The sequence below is a fragment of the Bos mutus genome, chromosome 6 (assembly GCF_027580195.1).
Source record: "Bos mutus isolate GX-2022 chromosome 6, NWIPB_WYAK_1.1, whole genome shotgun sequence".
Classification (NCBI taxonomy): Eukaryota; Metazoa; Chordata; class Mammalia; order Artiodactyla; family Bovidae; genus Bos; species Bos mutus.
In genome coordinates this window covers 84,310,236-84,332,299 of record NC_091622.1, presented here as the reverse complement: position 1 = coordinate 84,332,299, position 22,064 = coordinate 84,310,236, and the positions used below count along the sequence as shown (strand labels likewise).

Genomic DNA, 22,064 nt, shown 5'->3' with positions numbered 1-22,064 from the left:
ATCTGCCATGAGATCCCTATGGTGGGCTTTCCTATGTTTGCTGATCAACCTGATAACTTTGCCTGATGGACCACGGCACACCAGGCTTCCCTGTCCTTCACCATCTCCCAGAGTGTGCTCAAACTCATGTCCATTGAGTTAGTGATGCTATCCAACCATCTCATCCTCTGTCGTCTCCTTCTGCTTTAACTCCCCACTGTCATCAGTAGGCAGATCGTTCAGACAAAAAAATCAATATGGCAATAGTGATCATAAATTATACAATTGACCAGTCAAACTTAATTGATATCTTTAGTATTAATACATTACACTAAAAAAATCAGAACATACATCTTCAGTCTTTGCAAACTGCAGGATTTCTGCTGCTTTTTCATTTTAGTCCAGAACTTTCCCAAAATACTTTACATGGGTTTGCACTTGGTCATTTATTGTTTTTGCTGTTTCTGTGTGGGACACAATTGTTGTGACCTCATAACCCTCCACCTTGTTGATGTCACCTTATCTCTAATTCTGTGTCAAAGCCACTGCAGACTCAAGAGCCTCTCACTTGCTATTGTTTTACACTAGTTAGTCTTCTTTCTCACAGAATATAATTGATGTGTGTGTACAAGATGGGTGACAGCACTGGCAAATGAATACTAAACACACTGTATAATCTCAAAGTGTTCTGCACTTTGCCTTTTCACTTGATTTCCACATCTGCTGACTATTCATGTAATCTATTTTTTTAAGGAATAGGAGTTATACTTTAACTTCTGGTTGATGACTTCTGGATATAAGCCTGAGCAATAGCAAAAGTTTACAGTAATTAATTTTAAAGGACTGCATATGAGCAAGATGTCTATGAAAAGGCTCTCGCTTTGCTGCTGCTACAGCTGACTTGCTACTTTAGCGGTGGGAGTTGTGGAAAGGTGCTGGTATGGCCAGTGGAATTTAGTCACTGGCTGAATATAAAGACAATTCTGGAGGAACTTGTCACAAGGGGTCATGAGGTGACTGTTCTGATATCTTCAGCTTCCACTATTCCTAATTCCAGCAAACCATCTACTATGGAATTTGAGACTTTTCCTGTATCTTTAACAAAAAGTGATTATGAGAATTTTATGGAACGTCTTCTTGAGGAACTGACGTATGTGGCAAAAGATTCCTTTTGGTCCTATCTTTCAACAGTGAAAAATTTATTTTGGGAATTTTTTGATATTGCTTTAAGTATATGTGTGAAGATGCTGTTTCCAACAAGAAATTAATGACAAAACTGCAGGAATCAAGGTTTGATATCCTTATTGCAGATGCTGTTGGACCCTGTGGTGAACTGCTGGCTGAATTACTTAAAATACCATTCGTGTACAGTCATTACAGCTCACCTGGCCACATAATTGAGAAGAATAGCGGAAGACTTCCACTCCCACCATCTTATGTACCTGTTATGTTTTCAGAATTAAGTGATCACATGACATTCATGGAGAGGATCAAAAATATGTTATATGCACTTTATTTTGACCTTTTCTTTATGACATACAAAGAGAAGAAGTGGAATCAGTTTTACAGTGAAGTACTAGGTAAGTTGGGCTTCCTGATGGCTCAGTGTGGTAAAGAATCTACCTGCCAATGCAGGAGACACAGGTTTTATCCTTTGGTCAGGAAGATCCCTTGGAAAAGGAAATGGCATTCCATTCCAGTGTTTTTGCCTGTGAAATCCCATGGACAGGGAAGCCTGTTGAGCTATAGTCCACGGAGTTGAAAGAGTCAGTTACCACTTAGCAACCAAACTACTAGGTAAGTCATGTTTTTAGTTGGTAGCATTAAGTCCTATTTTTCCTATTGCCTTGGAAGTTGAGTTTGTCTAAATACAAATTCACAAAAATTTATCTCAAATAAGTGAAACAGTGAAATAAAAATATGAAATGACCCTCAATCTAACAAATATTATGCAAACACTTAAATTATAGGGTAGGGTAAAGCCCATTACTCATATCAGATACCAGGAAGTCATTTACCACAGACTGAAGTACCCAGGACATCTGCAAGTGACTATCCAACTTACAAAACTTCTTTTTTTAACTTAAAGTCATTACGAATCTCATAAACTGTCTTGATAGATGAAGACATGTACATGGAGAGTTATACACATATTTGTAGTATAAGTATCCAGTTAGCTTTTAGAAATTGTTTCTGCTTGTGTAAAACAGATGTATTCCAGATATACTTTATTATCCTATACTATGCTACGGTATATATTTATCAAGCAACAGACACATTCAAACATCTTGGCCACAACATCCCAAGCTCCTTTACAAAAATTATCTTATATACACACATGACAATAGTCTCATTTGATCAAACATTTGTTGTTGTTTTTCTTTTTACTTTCAGGAAGACCTACTACCTTATCAGAGATGAATGGGGAAAGCTGATATGTGGCTCATTCGAACCTACTGGGATTTGTCATTTCCTCGTCCACGACTACCAAATGTTGAATTTGTTGGAGGGCTCCACTGCAAACCTGCCAAGCCCCTGCCTAAGGTCACCTACTCCTCCTTGTTGTTCTTTGTGAACTTTGTGTTTTCAATAGGAACATTCTGTATTGTTTATTTAGAACGTTTGATTACAGGTAGTCAGATACGGGAACCTGGATAAAGTGACCTTCCACCTAGAAAGTGATGTATTTCTATATCAACACAACTATCTGAATTTCATTATCATTACAGAATAAACTAGAGAACATGGGACACTTTGAAAATACATCAATTAAATTACAATTTCATTATTCAACACATAGAGAAGCATCATTCATTAAAGAACACATATTTTTGTATAAAAATATATATTTTATATGAATAATAATAGTTACATTATCACCTGGTGATGCCACCCAATCATCTTATCTCACTATAATAAGTTACATTATAATTGTATTATCATTATTAGAGGATAATTTTGTATATAGCATATTGCAGAAGTGAGTGCTAATATAGGCAAATGGTGTAGGCACAGTTTCTCTCATCTGAGTCTACCTGAATGGCAGAACACAATCAAGTTGTAAAAAATGTTATAATATGGCAAGACCAGAGTGCTAAAGAAATATTCAGCATGAATCATATAAAGTATCTCTGATCCATAGATAATTATGAGATCTGAAGGATGCTCAGGAATAAACAGAGGAATAGGGCAGGGGTGGAAGAAGATATGGGCTTCCCTCTTAGCTCAGTTGGAAGAAGATATAAAAGAAAGGTAGGTGGAGTAGTGATGACAGTTGCCCAAAGTCCAAGTTTAGTCTAGATAGAAAAAGGCTGAATAAAGAAGAAGATGATGCTGTAGAGGTAAGTTGAAAACAGATAATTATAAACATTTGAAACATCTAGTAGGGGCATTGGGAAGAATAGTGAAAGGATTAAGAAAGGAAGAGATGACGGCGGTGGTTTAGTCTCTAAGTTGCATCCGACTCTTGCAGTCACATGGACTGTAGACTGCTAGGCTCCTCTGTCCATGGGATTCTCCAGTGTGAATACTGGAGCGGGTTGCCATTTCCTTCTCCAGAGGATCTTCCCAACCCAGGAATCAACCCAGGTCTCCTGCATTGCAGGCAGACTCTTTACCGACTGAGCTATGACGAAAGCCCTGAGAAAGAGATAGTCATATATTATTTAAAAATTAAAAGCAAGATGTAGTCACTGGGTTGGACTGTAAATGGTGAAGTGTAGGAAGAGACCATTTAGCAGATTATTGCTAGATATAGACAATAATGAGTGGAAACTAGAGTATGGTGTTCACAGAGATATCACATTAACACATTTTTTCCTTTATTTTAAATTAATTAATTTATTTTAATTGGGGGATAATTACTTTACATTATTGTGGTGGGTTTTGCCATACATTGACATGAATCAGGACGATTTACTTTAAATAAATTTAAATAAATCTCTGGGTTGGGAATAAAAACATACATTTATATGTACATTCATTTATATTGTTGGAAATAGGCATTTATTTTAGCTAGTGCTGTGGTGAAAAGCCTTAAAACTTACAAAAATACTTTAGTATTTCATCTTCTTCATCTGATCATCAAAACCTTAAAAATTCCTAACATTACAAAAGTTTATATTAAATGCTGCTGCTGCTAAGTCACTTCAATCATGTCTGACTTTTTGTGACACTATGGACTGTAGCCCAACAGGCTCCTCTGTCCATGGGATTCTCCAGGCAAAAATACTGGAGTAGGCAGCCATTCCCTTCTCCAGGGGATCTTCTCGACCCAGGGATCAAATCCTGGTTTCCTGCACTCCAGGCAGATTCTTTACCATCTGAGCCACTAGGAAATGCTAAATTATACTAAATCAGATACAAAAAAATATTTACTTAGAAAATAACAAATATAATAAGATCACAGTTTTCTTGAAGATTAAAAAAGCATAAGCTAGAATTACAATTTTCAGGATATATATCATAGTGTATTATTTGATTATAGGATAGAGTAAGGATTAAAATGACAGCACACATTTTAGCATAACATCTTCAAGGTCCACCCATGTTGTCGAAAATGGCAGGATTTCCATCTTTCTCATGGGTGAATGACATTTCATTCTGAGCACGTGTGTGTGTGTGTGTGTGTGTGTGTGTGTGTGTGTGTGTGCATGTCTCTGTATCTATGAAACATCTTTAAGTAATTCATCCATTGGTGGGCACTTAAGTTTCTTCCCTTAGCTAATTGTGAATAATGCTGCAGTCAACATGGAGCACATATACCTCTTCAATATCCTGTTTTTATTTCCTTTGACTGTATACCCAGAAGTAGAATTGCTGGATCATACAATAGATCTATCTTTAATTGTTTTAGGAACCTTCAATTTATGTTCCATAAGGGCTAAACCAATTTACATTCCCACTGAGAGTGTACAAGCATTCACTTTTCTCCACATTCTCACAACACTTTTCTCTTCTTGGTTATAGACTTTCTAATAAGGGTGAGGTAATATCTGATTGTGATTTTGAAATACATTTCCCTGATGATTACTGATGTTGAGTACCTTTTCCTATACCTGGTGACCATTTGGAAATCTTCTTTGTAAAGTGTCTATTTTGTTCATCTGCCCATTCTTTAATTGAATTTTGTTGTATGAGTTGTGCATATATTCTGGATCTTAACCCCTCATTCAATATGTGGTTACAAAACTTTTCTTCCATTCTGTAGATCACATTTTCATCTTGTTGATTATTTCTTTTGCTGTGCAGAAGCTTTTAAGCTTGTTGTAGTCCCACTTGTGATTTTTTCCTTTTGTTGTGGTCTTGATGTCATTAAAAAAACATCATTTTCAAGACCAGTGTCAAGGAGTTTTATCATTATATTTTCTTTTAGGGATGTTATGGTATCTGGTCTTATGTTTAAGTCATTGATTCATTTTGAGTTGTTTTTGTGAGTGGTATAAGATAGAGGTCTTGTTTTTGCTTTTTTGTTTTTTTCATATGTTTATCCAGTTTTCTCAGAAAAGAAAGTGACTAATATTTCCACAATTGGTGTTCTTGTCTCCCTGCTCCCTTGTTGAATATTAGTTGAACCCTGTATGCTGTTCCATGGTCTATGTGTCTATTTGGGGGCCAGTACACTATTATTTGAAATATTGAAACTTTGTGGTAAATATGAAATTTCAAGGTGTGATTCTTTTGGGTTTTGATAATGTCAACATTTTAACAGTATTATTCTTCTGGTCCATGTCACATGATGCCTTTCCATTTTTTATGTTTTCTTCCATTTCTTACAATTTCTTATAGTTATCACTGTACAGATCTTTCACTTCACTGATTAAATTTATTTCTAGGTATTTTCTTGCTTTTGATGCTGTTGTGAATGGGATAGTTTTTTTTCAGATGTTTCATTATTAGTACACAGTAATGAAACTGAATTCTATATAGCGAGATTAGGCATCCTTATTTTGTTTCTGATTAGAGAAAAAGCACGCTTCAAAAAGTTAGGAGGATAATAAAAAGCACCCTACATGTTGAGGGTTTTATCATAAAAGAATGTCATATCTTGTCAAATGTTTTTTGGACATCTGTTGAGATAATCAAGTTATTTTATAGTTCATTCTATTTGTCCTTGTATCACAAAGATTTATCATTGGTCTTAGTAAACAAAGATCATGGTATCTTGTCCCATGTTTATTTTGGAAATCTTTGATGAATATAAATCTGGAAACAGTAGTTTTATCTCTTATTTTCCTGCATCTATTTGGATCAATGCAGATGGTGACTGCAGCCATGAAATGAGTTTTAATGATGCTTACTCTTTAATTTTTAAAGATTTTTGAAGAACTTGTTGAGAATTAACCTATCAATATTCAATAGCAGATTGACATTACCTTTTCTCCTTGACAAAGTCTGTCTAGTCAAGGACTGTGGTTGACCTGTGGATGAGTTTGGAAATGTTCTGTTTTTAAGGACTGTTCTTTTTAAAGATTTTTGAAGAACTGGCATTAATTATTCTGTAATGTTGGAGAAGACTCTTTTTAGTCCAGTTGGACTGTCTCCATTTCATTTTTTTTTTTTTTTTTAATACAAATTCCAATTAGTGAAGGAGATCAGCTCTGGGATTTCTTTGGAGGGAATGATCCAGTCTTGTGAAACTTCAGTACTTTGGCATCCCATTCTTCTCTGAAGAGTTGACTCATTGGAAAAGACTGATACTGGGAGGGATTGGGGTGGGAGGAAATCTTCCTATCTAATTTTTCCAGAGGATGAGATGGCTGGATTTCTAATCACTTTATTTGAGGACTTTTTTCTGATTAGTCTAACTAAAGGTTTTCAATTTTGTTTATCTTTTGGAAAAGACAGAGAAGGACAAATACTGTAAGATATCACTTGTATATGAAATCTAAAAATGCCAAACTTGTAATAACAGAGAGTAATATGGTGGTTGCCAGGACTGAGAGGTGGAAGAACAGGAGAAATGTTGTTTAAGGATACAAATTTGCATTTCTTAGTAAATAAATACTAGAGATCTCAGGTACAGAATAGTGAATATGCATACATGCTCAGTCATGTCTGACTCTTCATGACCCTGTGAACTATAACCAGCCAGTCTCCTCTGTCAATCAGATTTCCCAGGCAGGAATATTGGGGTGGGTTGCCATTTAAAATTTGGAATTATTCTGGTATAGAAAGTAACTTTTTTTTTTAATCAGAAAGGATCAAGGACCACAAAGCAAAATAATTCAGAAACAATTCCAGGCAAATACAGATTCACCAGGAGCTTTATTTAGTTAGAAGTGAATTACTCAAAAGCTGACCAGACCTGTTTTGCAGAAAGCTCTTTTTCCTCTGTGGAGCAGGTGCTCCCAGGGGGACTCACTGAAGTCATATTGAAGGTTCTTCACCACAGTTAGACATAGCACATCCATCTGTGACATTAATTATGCAAGTTCAGGACAAAGGCATCATGTAAAAAAAAACACAGCAATATGGTTGCTCAAATAAGTAACTATACAAGTGTAACTTTGGATTATAAATAGAACTCACAGAACTATTTCATACAACTTCCAAACTATAATACTTGACTCCTCAAGTCATTATGACAAAGTTTAAGGTGAAGAATAGGATTACAGAGCTGAATGAATGACATAAAGTGATTCAGATCATATTTTTTTTCATAGTGCTCATAGTCAGGAAATGAAATATTAATGAATAATCTAAATAATTCTCAAAAAGTCTGTCTGGAATAAATAAATGATTTAGCAGAATTATAATAACAAAGAACCAAAGGGGGTTGAATCAGGCAAGTAACTTCTTTCCAAGAATCTATGTTAGTAATTAACATCAAGATTAATGAAGAGTCTGAGGATAATATAGTTTAATAATATCTCCTTGTACTGAGTACTGGCTCTATCTTATTTCCTGCTTATACAGAAACACATTGCACAAATATATATAATGGAAGAAATTGACCTCATATCACCCATTCTTTTCCCAGGATCTCAAGGATGAAAATGCTTTTTTAAAAAAAAAAAAAAAAAAGCATCATTATAAAAAACAATATAAAGTCCCTCAAAAAAAATTTTAATGATTTTTAGTGTTGAATATTTATAGGTACAACTGACCAAAGTCCAAGATATGAAGTTAATATGTTCAAGAAAATTGGGGGAGTGGGGTGGGTGAGGGATGGAAATCACTCTATTAGCTAACTGTATAGTATGTGAAAAGAATAATGTGAACTTTCTAATATAAAACCTGTCTACACATATAGCTCAGCAATTCCTTTTCTGGGTTTGTTTCCAAAATAATTGAAATTAGGTTCCCAATGAGATACCTGTACAACATATGCATGAAAGCTCTATTCACAGGAGCCAAGAGGTTGAAGCAACCCAAATGTCCATCAACAGAGGAAGCAATAAACAAAATGTCATGTATACAAACAATGGAATATTACTCACCGTTAAAAGGAAATTCTGACACATGTCACAGCATGAATGAACCTTACATTAAGTGAAAATAACTAGTCAGAAAAAAAAAAATACTGTGCAATTCAACTTATAAGAAGTATCCAGACTAATCTCATTTGTAGAAACAGAGTAGAATGAAACTTGCCAAAGGCTAGAGAAAGAGAAGAGTAGAGTTTCTTAACGATCATAGACTTCCAGTTTTGTCAGATGAAAAAGTTCTGGAGATTGGTTGCACAATGTGAGTATACTTAATACTACTATACTACACACTTAGGAACAATTAAGAAGTAAATTTTATGCCATGTGTATCTTACCACAATATTTTTGTAAGAAATCACTACTCTGATATCTCAAGACAATTTCTGATTTTCTCTCTTTAGTTGCTTGTAGCAATCCCTTCAATAATGTCTGTTATGCTACTGCTCTTTTGTGATGGGCATATTCTTTTTTCACAGGAAATGGAAGAGTTTGTGCAGAGCTCTGGAGAAAATGGTATTGTGGTGTTTTCTTTGGGGTCAATGGTCAGTAACATGTCAGAAGACAGAGCCAAGGTGATTGCATCAGCCTTCGCTCAAATTCCACAAAAGGTAGATACAATAACTTAATCATGGACAACTCTTTAATAAGTCTGTTAAACTCTGTAAAGATCTGATCTTAGACATTTTCTATCAGAAAGGTAAATAATATGATAGCAGCAATTTATCGCATATATATACATATATATGTGTATATATAAACCAAAATATACACTGCAAGTGCTACGGCAGTACAGGGAGTGCCTTTGATCCATAATAATTTTAATTACTCAACATAGTAATAAAAAGAATGATATTTAAGAGACACAGTGTGAATTTTGGTATTATTAATACAATGGTAGCATGAGCAGAAGATTAACCAGTAAATTCTGCTTTGTCACTTGTTCCTTTTCTTTGAAGGATTCTGAGGACACAACACACATACAGATGCTCTCAGGAGTTAAATTTTAACAATAAATGTAGTCATGCAACATTGATTCAAGTCAAACAATTTCACTTTTCATTGTTTTTGGAACTAGGGCTTAATAATTTGTAATTTAAGAGAACATACTTCTTCAGCAGCACTGATTAACTTATTTTTAAAAAATTATGCTGTTGTTTTTAGTCATTAAGTCATCTGAATCATTGCAATCCCATGGACTACAGCATGCTAGGCTCCCCTGTCCTTCACTATTACCCAGGGTTTGCCCAGATTCATGTCCATCGATTTAGTGATGCTATCTAACCATGTCATCCTCTGCCAGCCCTTCTCCTTTTGCCTTCAACCTTTCCCAGATCAGGGTCTTTCCAATGAGTTATCAGGTGGCCAGAGTATTGGAACTTCAGCATCAGTACTTCCAATGAATATTCAAGATTGGTTTCATTTAGGATTGACTGGTTTGATGTCCTTGCCATTCAAGTGATTCTCAAGAATCTTCTCCAGCACCACAATTCAAAAGTATCAACTCTTCAGTGCTTAACCTTCTTTAAGGACTTCCCCAGTGGCTCAGATGGTAAAGCGTATGCCTATAATGCAAGAGACCTGGGTTCGATCCCTGGGTCAGGAGGATCCTCTGAAGAAGGAAATGGCAACCCACTCCAGTACTCTTGCCTGGAAAATCCCATGGATACAGAAGCCTGGTAAGCCCCAGTCCATGGGGCTGCCAAGAGTCGGACATGACTGAGTGACTTCACCTTATCTTATCTTACCTAATATTCTTTACTGTCCATCTCTCATATTCATACATGATTACTAGAAAAAAATATAGCTTTGATTATATGGACCTCTTTTGGCAGAGTGATGTCTCTGCTTTTAATACTTTATCTAGATTTGTCATAGATTTTCTTCCAAGAAGCAAGTGTCTTTTCATTTCATTGCTGAAGTCACCATCCACAATGATTTTGGAGCCCAAGAAGATAAAATATGTCACAGCTTCCACATTTTCCCCACATATTTGCCATGAAATGATGGGACCAGATGCCATGAAATTATTGTTTTGAATGCTGAGTTTTAAGACAACTTTTTCACTTTCATTTTTCACCCTCATCAAGAGTCTCTTTCAGTTCAGTTCAGTCACTCAGTCATGTCCGACCATTTGAGACTCCATAAATTGCAGCACTCCAGGCCTCCCTGTCCATCACCAACTCCCGGAGTTCACTCAGACTCATGTCAATTTGTGATGCCATGTTGCTCATCCAGCCATCCCCTCATCCTCTGTTGTCCCCATCAGAGTCTTTTCATGAGTCAAGTCTTCATGGCAAAACCACTGGAGTTTCAGCAATACTCATTCCTAAAAAAAAAAAAAAAAGAATGGACTGTCTTTTCCAACACTCACAGTCTTCTCAACACCACAGTTCAAAAGCATTAATTCTTTTGCACTCAGCTTTCTTCACAGTCCAACTCTCACATCCATACATGACTAATGGAAAAATCATAGCCTTGACTACACGGACATTTGTTGGCAAAGTAATGTCTCTGCTTTTCAATATTGCTATCTAGGTTGGTTACAACTTTCCTTCCAAGGAGTAAGCGTCTTTTAAACTCATGGCTACAGTCACCATCTGCAGTGATTTTGGAGCCCCAGAAAATAAAGTCTGGCACTGTTTCCACTGTTTCCCCATCTATTTGCCATGAAGTGATGGGACCAGATGCCATGATCTTCGTTTTCTGAATGTTGAGCTTTAAGACAACTTTTTCACTCTCCTCTTTCACTTTCATCAAGAGGCTTTTTAGTTTTCTTTTACTTTCTCCCACAAGAGTGGTGTCATCTGCATATCTGAGGTTATTGATATTTCTCCTGGCAATCTTGATTCCAGCTTGTGTTTCTTCCAGCTCAGCGTTTCTCCTGATGTACTCTGCATATAAGTTAAATAAGCATAACATGACAATATAAATAGCCTTGATGTACTCCTTTTTCTATTTGGAACCAGTCTGTTGTTCCATGTCCAGTTCTAACTGTTGATTCCCAACCTGCATATAGGTTAGCATAGTCAATGAAGCAGAAATAGATGTTTTTCTGGAATTCTTTTGCTTTTTCTATGATCAAATGAATGATGGCAATTTGATCTCTGGTTCTTCTGCCTTTTCTAAACCCAGATAGCACATCTGGAAAATCTTGGTTCATGTACTGCTCAGGCTGAGCTAAATGATTTTTGAGTATTACCTTGCTAGCATGTGAAAGGAACATAATTTTACAGTAGTTTGATCATTCTTTGGCATTATCCATCTTTGGGTTTGGAATGAAAACTGACCTTTTCCAGTCCTGTGGCCACTGCTGTGTCTTCTAAATTTGCCGGCATACTGAGTGCAGCACTTTAACAGTATCATCTTTTAGGATTTGAAATACCTTAGCTAAAATTCCACTAGCTTTCTTCATAGTAATACTTCCTAAGGTCCCATTTTCTTCACACTCCAAGATGTGTGGATCTATGAGTGACCATACCATCATAGTTATCCAGGTTACTAAGATCTCTTTTGTATAGTTCTTCTGTGTATTCTTGCCACCTCTTCTTAATATCTTCTGCTTCTGTTGGGTCCATACCATTTCTGTCCTTTATTGTGCCCATCTTTGCATGAAATGATCCCTTGGGATCTCTAATTTACTTGAAGAGATCTCTAGTCTTTCACATCCCATTGATTTCTCTATTTCTTTGCATTGTTCACTTAAGAAGGCATTCTTATCTCTCCTATCTATCCTCTGAAATTCTGCATTCAGTTGAGTATATTTTTCTTTCCCTTTCTCCCTTGGCCTTCACTCCCCTTCTTTTCTGCATTATTTATAAAGCCTCCTCAGATAACCACTTTGCCTTCTGGCATTTCATTTTCTTTGGGGTTGTTTTGATCACTGCCTCCTGTACAGTGTTACACACCTCTATCCACAGTTCTTCAGGCACTCTGTATATCAGATATAACCCTTGAATCTATTCATCACCTCCACTGTGTGATTATATGGGATTTGATTTCTGTCATACCTGAATGGCCTAGCAGTTTTCCCCACTTTCAATTTAAGTCTCTCTTCAATTCAAATCTGAATTTTGCACTCAGGTGCTCATGATCTGAACCACAGTCAACTCCAGGTCTTGTTTTGCTGACTGTATAGAGCATCTCCATCCTCAGCTGTAAAGAACATAATCAATCTGATTTTGGTATTGACCATCTGGTGATGTCCATGTATAGAGTCATCAGTTGTTGGAAAAGGATGTTTACTATGACCAGTGTGTTCTCTTGACTAAAGTCTGTTAGCCTTTGCCTGCTTCTTTTAGTACTACAAAGCCAAACTTGCCTGTTACCCGAGATATCTCTTGACTTCTTACTTTTACATTCCAATGCCTATGATGAAAAGACTTCTTCTTCTTTATTTTTTTTTTTTTTTTTAGTGTTAATTCTAGAAGGTCTTGTGGGTCTTGCTGAATCAATCTTTAGCTTCTTCAGCATTAGTGCCTGGGGCATAGACCTGGATTGCTGTGATGTTGAATGGTTTGCCTTGGAAATGAACCAAGATCATTCTGTTGTTTTTGAGATTGCACCCAAGCACTCCATTTCAGAACTTTTTGTTGACTGTGAGAGCTACTCCATTTCTTCTAAGAAATTCTTAACCACAGTAGTAGATATAATGGTCATCTGAATTAAATTCATCGAACTTGTTCATTTTAGTTCATGGATTCCTAAGATGTTGATATTCACTCTTGCCATCTCCTGCTTGACCATGTCCATTACCTCGATTTCATTGGCCTAACATTCCAGGATCTTATGTTCTTTACAGCATCATACTTTCACCACCAGACACATCCACAGCTGAGCATCATTTCTTCATTGGCCCAGTCACTTCATTCTTTCTGGAACTATTAGTAATTGCCCTCCACTCTTCCTCAGCAGGATATTGGACACATTCTGACCTGGAAAACTCATCTTCCAGTGTCATATATCTTTGCCTTTTCATACTGTTCATGTGGTTCTCACGGCAAAGATAGTGGAGTGGTTGTCCATTCCCTCCTCCAGTGGACCACAGCTTGTCAGAACACTCCACTATGACCCATCTGCCCTTGGGTAGCCCTGCAGAGCATGGCTCATAGCTTCATTGAGTTACACAAGCCCCTTTACCGTGACAAGGCTGTGATCTATGAAGGGGATTAATAAATTATAAATAAGCCAAAATATTTATCTTAGGTGATTGACTGCATACTTTTTCCTCTCTATAATCAAAATGTATAAAATTTAATAAATAACTTTTCCTTTTAACTACTTGATATATGTAAACTCTTTTACAACAGTCAAAAATAAATAAATCACTGAATATCAAATTTGAAAATGAGCACTAGCATATAAAGAAAGCAAATGAATGTGTAGGTTATGTGTAATCTGCCACTGGCTTGTTGTATTGGAAACAAAACCACCTATCCATGGAAGAAAAGCTATGACAAACACAGACAGTGTTTTAAAAAGCAAAGCAGCACTTGCCCGAAAAGTCCATATAGTCAAATCTATGGTTTTTCAGTAGTCATGTGTATGGATGTGAGAGTTGGACCATAAAGAAGGCTGATTGCCAAAGAATTGTTGCTTTTGAATTGTGGTGCTGGAGAAGACTCTTGAGAGTCCCCTGACTGCAGGATCAAACCAGTCAATCCTAAGTTAATCAACCTTGAATATTCATTGGAAGGACTGATGCTGAAGCTGAAGCTCCAATACCTTGGCCATCTGATGCAAAGAGATGACTCATTGAAGAAGACCTTGATGCTGAGAAAGATTAAGGGCAGGAGGAAAAGGGAGTGACAGAGGATGAGTTGGTTGGATAGCAACACAGAATCAATGGATATGAATATGAGCAACTTCTGAGAGATAGTGAAGGACAGGGAAGCCTAGCATGCTGCAGTCCATGGGATGCAAATAGTTGGACACAACTTAGTGACTGAAAAGCAACAATAAAACAGTTTTTTTTTTTTTTAATATTTGAATTGGTCATTGAAAATCTCATTTGTCTCTGCCATCATGTGTACATAATTAATACATCAAATGTAGGTATTCCTATGTATGTCCTTCTATTACTAGTTACCATTACTTAATATGTCTTCATTTCCTTACATGTCATATGGAAGATATGTAATTATATGTATCTTAGTCAATTTAGAAATTATTATTATAACTTGGAGTTCAACTCATAGAATAAGGTATTTCCTTTACTTTTAACAGGTGCTATGGAGATATGATGGCAAAAAACCAGATACCTTAGGACCCAACACCCGGTTGTATAAATGGCTTCCCCAGAATGACCTTCTTGGTGAGACTTGTCAGAACAAATAATGAAAATATGAGTAACAGCCAAGCAGAGTGAGAGTGCTTCAACAGGAAACACACTTAGAAAGCAATTAATTATTGAAACACTGAAAAAGAAAACTTTACTAGTCTATTATAATTGTCTTTGCTATGAGAAAAAAAGGAGAACATATAAAAGTTGTCAGTTTATTCTATGTAGTCACATCCCTTACAGCCAGAATCTTTACTTTAGCTGTAATTACTTCTCACAGTGAACTTTTCAATAACTTCCTGGATTGTTGTTCTGTCTCTGAATTCTTTCATTATACTCATCATTTCCATTCTGTAGAGGTATGTTCAGATCAGATCAGTGGCTCAGTCGTGTCTGACTCTTTGCGACCCCATGAATCGCAGCACGCCAGGCCTCCCTGTCTATCACCAACTCCCGGAGTTCACTCAGACTCACGTCCATCGAGTCGGCGATGCCATCCAACCATCTCTCTCTGTCAGCCCCTTCTCTCCTGGCAAATCCTCCCAGCATCAGAGGCTTTTCCAATGAGTCAACTCTTCACATGAGGTGGCCAAAGTACTGGAGTTTCAGCTTTAGCATCATTCCTTCCAAAAAAATCCCAGGGCTGATCTCCTTCAGAATGGACTGGTTGGATCTCCTTGCAGTCCAAGGGACTCTCAAGAGTCTTCTCCAACACCTCAGTTCAAAAGCATCAATTCTTGGCCTCAGCCTTCTTCACAGTCCAAATCTCACATCCATACATGAAAAAGGAAAAATCATTTTTGACTAGACGAACATTTGGTGGCAAAGTAATGTCTCTGCTTTTGAATATGCTATCTAGGTTGGTCAGTTTCCTTCCAAGGAGTATCTTCTTTTAATTTCATGGCTGCAGTCACCATCTGTAGTGATTTTGGAACCCAGAAAAATAAAGTCTGACACTGTTTCCACTGTTTCCCCATCTATTTCCCATGAAGTGGTTGGACCAGATGCCATGATCTTCATTTACTGAATGTTGAGCTTTAAGCCAACTTTTTCACTCTCCTCTTTCATTTTCATCAAGAGGCTTTTTAGTTCCTCTTCACTTTCTGCCATAAGGGTGGTGTCATCTGCATATCTGAGCTTATTGATATTTCTCCTGGAAATCTTGATTCCAGCTTGTGCTTCTTCCAGTCCAGCGTTTCTCATGATGTACTCTACATATAAGTTAAATAAACAGGGTGACAATATACAGCCTTGACGAACTCCTTTTCCTATTTGGAATCAGTCTGTTGTTCCATGTCCAGTTCTAACTGTTGCTTCCTGACCTGCATTTTATTTCTCAAGAGACAGGTCAGGTGGTCTGGTATTCCCATCTCTTTCAGAATTTTCCACAGTTTATTATGACCCAAACACCAAAAGGCTTTGGCATAGTCAATAAAGCAGAAATAGATGCTTTTCTGGAACTCTCTTGATTTTTCTATGATCCAGCGGATGTTGGCAATTTGATCTCTGGTTCCTCTGTCTTTTCTAAAACCAGCTTGAACATCAGGAAATTCACGGTTCACATATTGCTGAAGCCTGGCTTCGAGAATTTTGAGCATTACTTTACTAGCACGTAAGAGGAGTGCAATTGTGCCGTAGTTTGAGTATTCTTTGGCATTGCCTTTCTTTGGGATTGGAATGAAAACTGACCTTTTCCAGTGCTGTGGCCACAGCTGAGTTTTCCAAATTTGCTGGCATATTGAATGCAGCACTTTCACAGCATCATCTGTCAGGATTTGAAATAGCTCAACTGGAGTTCCGTCACCTTCACTAGCTTTGTTCATAGTGATGCTTTATAAGGCCCACTTGACTTCACATTACAGGATGTCTGGCTCTAGGTTAGTGATCACACCATCATCATTATTTGAAAACAGAAGATCTTTTTTTTTGCAGTTCTTCTGTGTATTCTGCCATCTCTTCTTAATATCTTTGCTTCTATTAGGTTTTATACCAAAAGTCCTTTATCAAGCCCATCTTTGCATGAAATGTTCCTTTGATATCTCTGATTTTCTTGAAGAGATCCCTAGTCTTTCCCATTCTCTTGTTTTCCTCTATTTCTTTGCACTGATCGCTGAGGAAGGCTTTCTTATCTCTTCTTGCTATTCTTTGTAACTCTGCATTCAGATATTTGTATCTTTCTTTTCTCCTTTGCTTTTCACTTCTTTTCTTTTCACAGCTATTTGTAAGGCCTCCCCAGACAGCCATTTTGCTTTTTTGCATCTCTTTTCCACAGGGATGGTCTTGATCCCTGTCTCCTGTACAATGTCATGAACTTCATCCCATAGTTCATCAAGCACTCTATCTATCAGATCTAGGCCCTTAAATCTATTTCTCACTTCCACTGTATAATCATAAGGGATTTGATTTAGGTCATACCTGAATGGTCTAGTGGTTTTCCCTACTTTCTTCAATTTAAGTCTGAATTTGGCAATATGGAGTTCATGGTCTGAGCCACAGTCAGCTCCTGGTCTTGTTTTTGCTGACTGTATAGAGCTTTTCCATCTTTGGCTGCAAAGAATATAATCAGTCTGATTTCGGTGTTGACCATCTGGTGATGTCCATGTATAGAGTCTTCTCTTGTATTGTTGGAAGAGGGTGCTTGTTATGACCAGTGCATTTTCTTGGCAAAACTCTATTAGTCTTTGCCCTGCTTCATTCCGTATTCCACGGCCAAATTTCCCTGTTACTCCAGATGTTTCTTGATTTCCTACTTTTGTATTCCAGTCCCCTATAATGAAAAGGACATCTTTCTTTGGTATTAGTTCTAAAAGGTCTTGTAGGTCTTCATAGAACCGTTCAACGTCAGCTTATTCAGCATTACTGTTTGGGGCATAGACTTGGATTACTGTGATATTGAATGATTTGCCTTGGAAACGAACAGAGATCATTGTGTCATTTTCGAGATTGCATCCAAGTACTGCATTTCGGACTGTTCTGTTGACCATGATGGCTACTCCATTTCTTCTGAGGGATTCCTGCCCACAGTAGTAGATATAATGGTCATCTGAGTTAAATTCACCCATTCCAGTCCATTTCAGTTTGCTGATTCCTAGAATGTCGACATTCACTCTTGCCATCTCTTGTTTGACCATTTCCAATTTGCCTTGATTCATGGACCTGACATTCCAGGTTCCTATGCAATATTGCTCTTTACAGCATGAAAAGAACTCTTGTGCCATTACCAATGACTCTCAATTTTCTGTAAAAAAAAAAAAAAAAAGCACAATCATTTTTGTGAAACAATAACACACTTCATGGTAAAATTTAGCTTTTCCTTCCTGTGGTTCCAGTGCCACTACGATTATCCTTCTTTTCCCCTGACACCATTCCTATCAAGCTAAATGGCTTCACTGTATCTTTAGGTGAATAAATTCCGGCATGTCCTCTTCTTTTTTTGCACATGTGGTTTCTTTTACCCAGAATGCTCTTTCAAGTTGTTCCCCTGCTGATCCTGGATTCATTTGTGATGTTCAAGTGACTCAGCACTTCTTTCACAAAGTCTTCATTTACTCCTTCAGCAGACATAGTCGTTTCTTCTCTGAATTCTGAAAGCAAACAAAAGCACTTTCATATGCGTAATAATCTGTTATCTAAAAGATACTCCTCAATCCAGTGCCTTATAATGCCAGTTTCTCATTTTATTCTGAGTTATAATTAATAACCTTACTGAAATTCACTCAATCCTAGGCCATCCAAAAACCAAAGCCTTTATAACTCACGGTGGAAGCAATGGTGTTTATGAGGCCATCTATCACGGGATCCCTATGGTGGGCACTCCTTTGTTTGCTGATCAAGCTGATAACATTGCTCGAATGAAATCCAAGGGAACAGCTGTCAGGTTGGACTTGGAAACAATGTCAACAAGAGATTTGCTCAACGCATTGAAGGAAGTCATTAATAATCCTTCGTGAGTATATATATATATATTTTTTTCTTTTTTTTTTTTTCTTTACTAGCTAATCCTTCTAGAGAAGTTCTCATCTGAAGGCCAGGGAGGCAGTGATGAGTCTTCACATAAGCACAAGAAGGTGTAAGATTTGCTCAATGTTTTGAAAACAGACAAAAATAACAGGTTGTGAATGTCACATTAAGATTTTTTCATGGTTTTATGGAAAAAGTTTGTCAGTGTTTTAAAGATAGTGGAGAAATGTTGAAAACTTAATCATTAGAATGAGAAGAACCACTGAAATGGTAATAGAAGGATTAAGAAGCATTGAGAACAAAGTTATTGTAGGGAACCATGAATGCGATGGATACTCATCTGCCCACTTTCTTTCAGCATGTGAACTTCTCAAATGTTTTAAACTCTTAAAAGATGGTTTATTTTCACTAAACCATCATGACATCATCCATTTCAAATTTTAATTACATTTATATTTTCCAACTTTTCTATGCTAATATTTTGACTCCATCTCTGATAAATGATAAACAGCTATAACTTTCTAATTACCCAGTTTCAACTATGTATATACTATTTATAAATGTGGGTGTATTCTAGGGTTGTTTTTTTTTTTTTTTTACTGTGGTCATTTTGTCTTCTTTGGAAGAATTATAAATCTAAACATAATGGACTCGGGAGGAGTATGTTGATATGAAAAAGTGAAAGTGTTGGTTTCTCAGTTGTGTTTGACTCTTTGGGACCCCATAGACTGTATCCCACCACTCCTCAGTCCATGGAATTTTCCAGGCAAGAACATGGGAATAGGTAGCCATTCTCTTCTCCAGAGGATCTTGCTGATCCAGGGATCAAACCAGGTCTCTGCATTGCAGGCAGATTCTTTACATCTGAGCCACCGGGGAATCCCATATGTTGGGATATTCCTTTTTTTTTAAATGTTACACAATTTTTAAAGGTTATTTTCCATTTAAAGTAATTACCAAAGAGTGGCTAAATTTCCAGTGTTGTACAACACCTCCTTGAGCTTATATTATTCCCAGTAATTTTGCCTCCTACTCCCCACCTGTGTGTTTCTACTACCCCAAATCTGGTAACCAATAGATTGTTTTCTGTATCTGCTAGTCTGTAATAATATTTTGATCCCATCATTGATAAATGGTAAACAACTAGAATTTTCTAATTTACTCAATTACAACTATGTATATACAGCTTATAAATGTAAGTATCTTCAGAGTTCTTTTATTTGTGCTTGTTTTTGTCTTATTTGGAATAGATAGTTATGTTGGGATATTCCTATTTAAAAGCCACATTTTCTGAAAACGGAAATACTTTATTTCTAAATCACTTCAGGATATACATGAATTCCAATGACACAATTATATTAATATCACAAATATGATGTATATATTCCCCCTTTTTTCATCATAATGACTTTGTAAAGAAAACATTTTGAGAATGTGTCAGTAATAGCAGCAAAAACCATTTTGTGTTTTATAAGCAGTGTTATTTAAATTTAATTTTAGCACAGCTATTGTCCTAAGTGAGCAGCATAAAAAGCACTATTTTTCTTTTTTTTAAAGAAACAAATCTTTCATTTGCTGTTTTTAAATAAATGTACATATCTCTAGTATATTTATATGTCTTTTTAATTTTTAATAATGTAATGTTGGGGTCAAAAATGAAGATATACTGACTGTTCATGATATGCTACATGTTGTATTTAGTAAAACAGTGTTACTTTACACATATTAAGTAACTTCTTTATTGTAGTCTATTCCTATTGTATTAAAAATATATTTCCAGGATTACTGCAGTCTTTGCAAAAACCCAGTGCTCCTCCTGTGTTTTTGACAGTAAAGGGAGAAAAGTTACTTCCATTGTTATTACTACATTGCCATGTTATAGCACTTTGTGATTTAAACTTCATGTGCTATATCTCTTTATCCTTCTTTCTTGTCTGTTAGTCTGCCATCATTTCAGCAGTAGAAACAAGTGTGTCTGCAATGCCTGAGAGTGAAATGCTGAGCCTTCTCCAGAATTTTAGAACAAGAACCAGAACAACAAAACTAGTAAACATTTACTGAGTGTCTACTGCATGCCAGGAATGCCTCTAAGAATCAATACAATATTATCAAAATAATTAGATAAGGTACTATTCCTAGCCATTTTATAGTACAATGAAAAACTGAGAAACAGATTCTATCATGATTGAGCCCTCCAAAGTAAAATTAAAAGTTTAAAAATAAAAAAGTTTTAAAATGTTAATAAAATTAATTTTTTAAAAAAAAAAGAAGAACAGAAAAATAAAAAAGCAGCCAACAAAGTAAGAGTCAGGAATCAAACTGAGTCAATCTACTTCCACATTTTCAACCACCACTTCACTAATGTAACATCAGCGTTGTCTGGACATGTCTCCAAACCTCATCACTGATTTACCTGCTATATCTAGATTATAACATTTGAAATACATCTATCAGGTCCATTAACAATTCTTTATGAGATAATTCAAACTTTGGACAAACATATTATGAATTTCTTTTCTTTTCTTTCCCTTTGGGACAGCTCATCCCATTCTTTAGAATACACAATCTTGTTCTCCCCCATTTTCTTTCTTTTTTTTGCAGCTTGAAACATTATGCATTTAAGAAATCCTAGCCCATAAGCTAATACCTCAATAATCACCTCAGAGAAAATTATGTTTTTCTTCCACTCTGTGTTGCACTCTGTTACCATCTGCAAGAAAATTTCACATATTTATTTATTATAGCTCATTCCATAAATGATAACTGTTTGATTTTCCTTCAGCTACAAAGAGAATGTGATGAGATTATCAGCCATTCAACATGATCAGCCTATGAAGCCCTTGGACAGAGCAGTCTTCTGGATCGAGTTTGTCATGCGCCACAAAGGAGCCAAGCACTTGCGGCCAGCTATCCATGACCTCACCTGGTTCCAGTACCACTCTCTGGATGTCATTGGGTTCCTACTGGCCTGTGTGGCAACTGCCATATTTGTCATCACAAAATGTTGTCTATTTTGTTGCTTGAAGTTTGCTAAATTAGGAAAGAAGGAGAAAAGAGACTAGCTGTATCAGACCTCAGCGCAGGGGTCCCCAACCCCTGAGATCTAATGGCTGATGATCTGAGGTGGAGCTGATGCAATAATAGAAACAAAGTGAGCAATAAATGTGATGTGCTTGAATCGTCCCAAACCCATTGCTTCCTACCCCAGTCCATGGAAAAATTGTCTTCCATGAAACTGGTTCCTGGGGCCTAAAAGGTTGGGTACTGCTGCTCTAGCAGTTCTGCCTCATAGAACTCCTCATAGAACTCTCCATAAAACTATGTGGGTATGTATTGAAATTTATTGTTTTAATGCAAAAGTATACTAAAAAGATATGATTGAATTTAACTGGTTTTCACATATTGGGTGTAGAAACAAG

General features: G+C 36.5%; 1 pseudogene; it reads left to right on the top strand.

Moving 5' to 3' along the window:
- The first annotated feature begins 828 nt into the window (after positions 1–828).
- LOC102284319 (UDP-glucuronosyltransferase 2B31-like) lies at positions 829–21,707 on the top strand (annotated as a pseudogene).
- Positions 21,708–22,064: the final 357 nt, after the last annotated feature.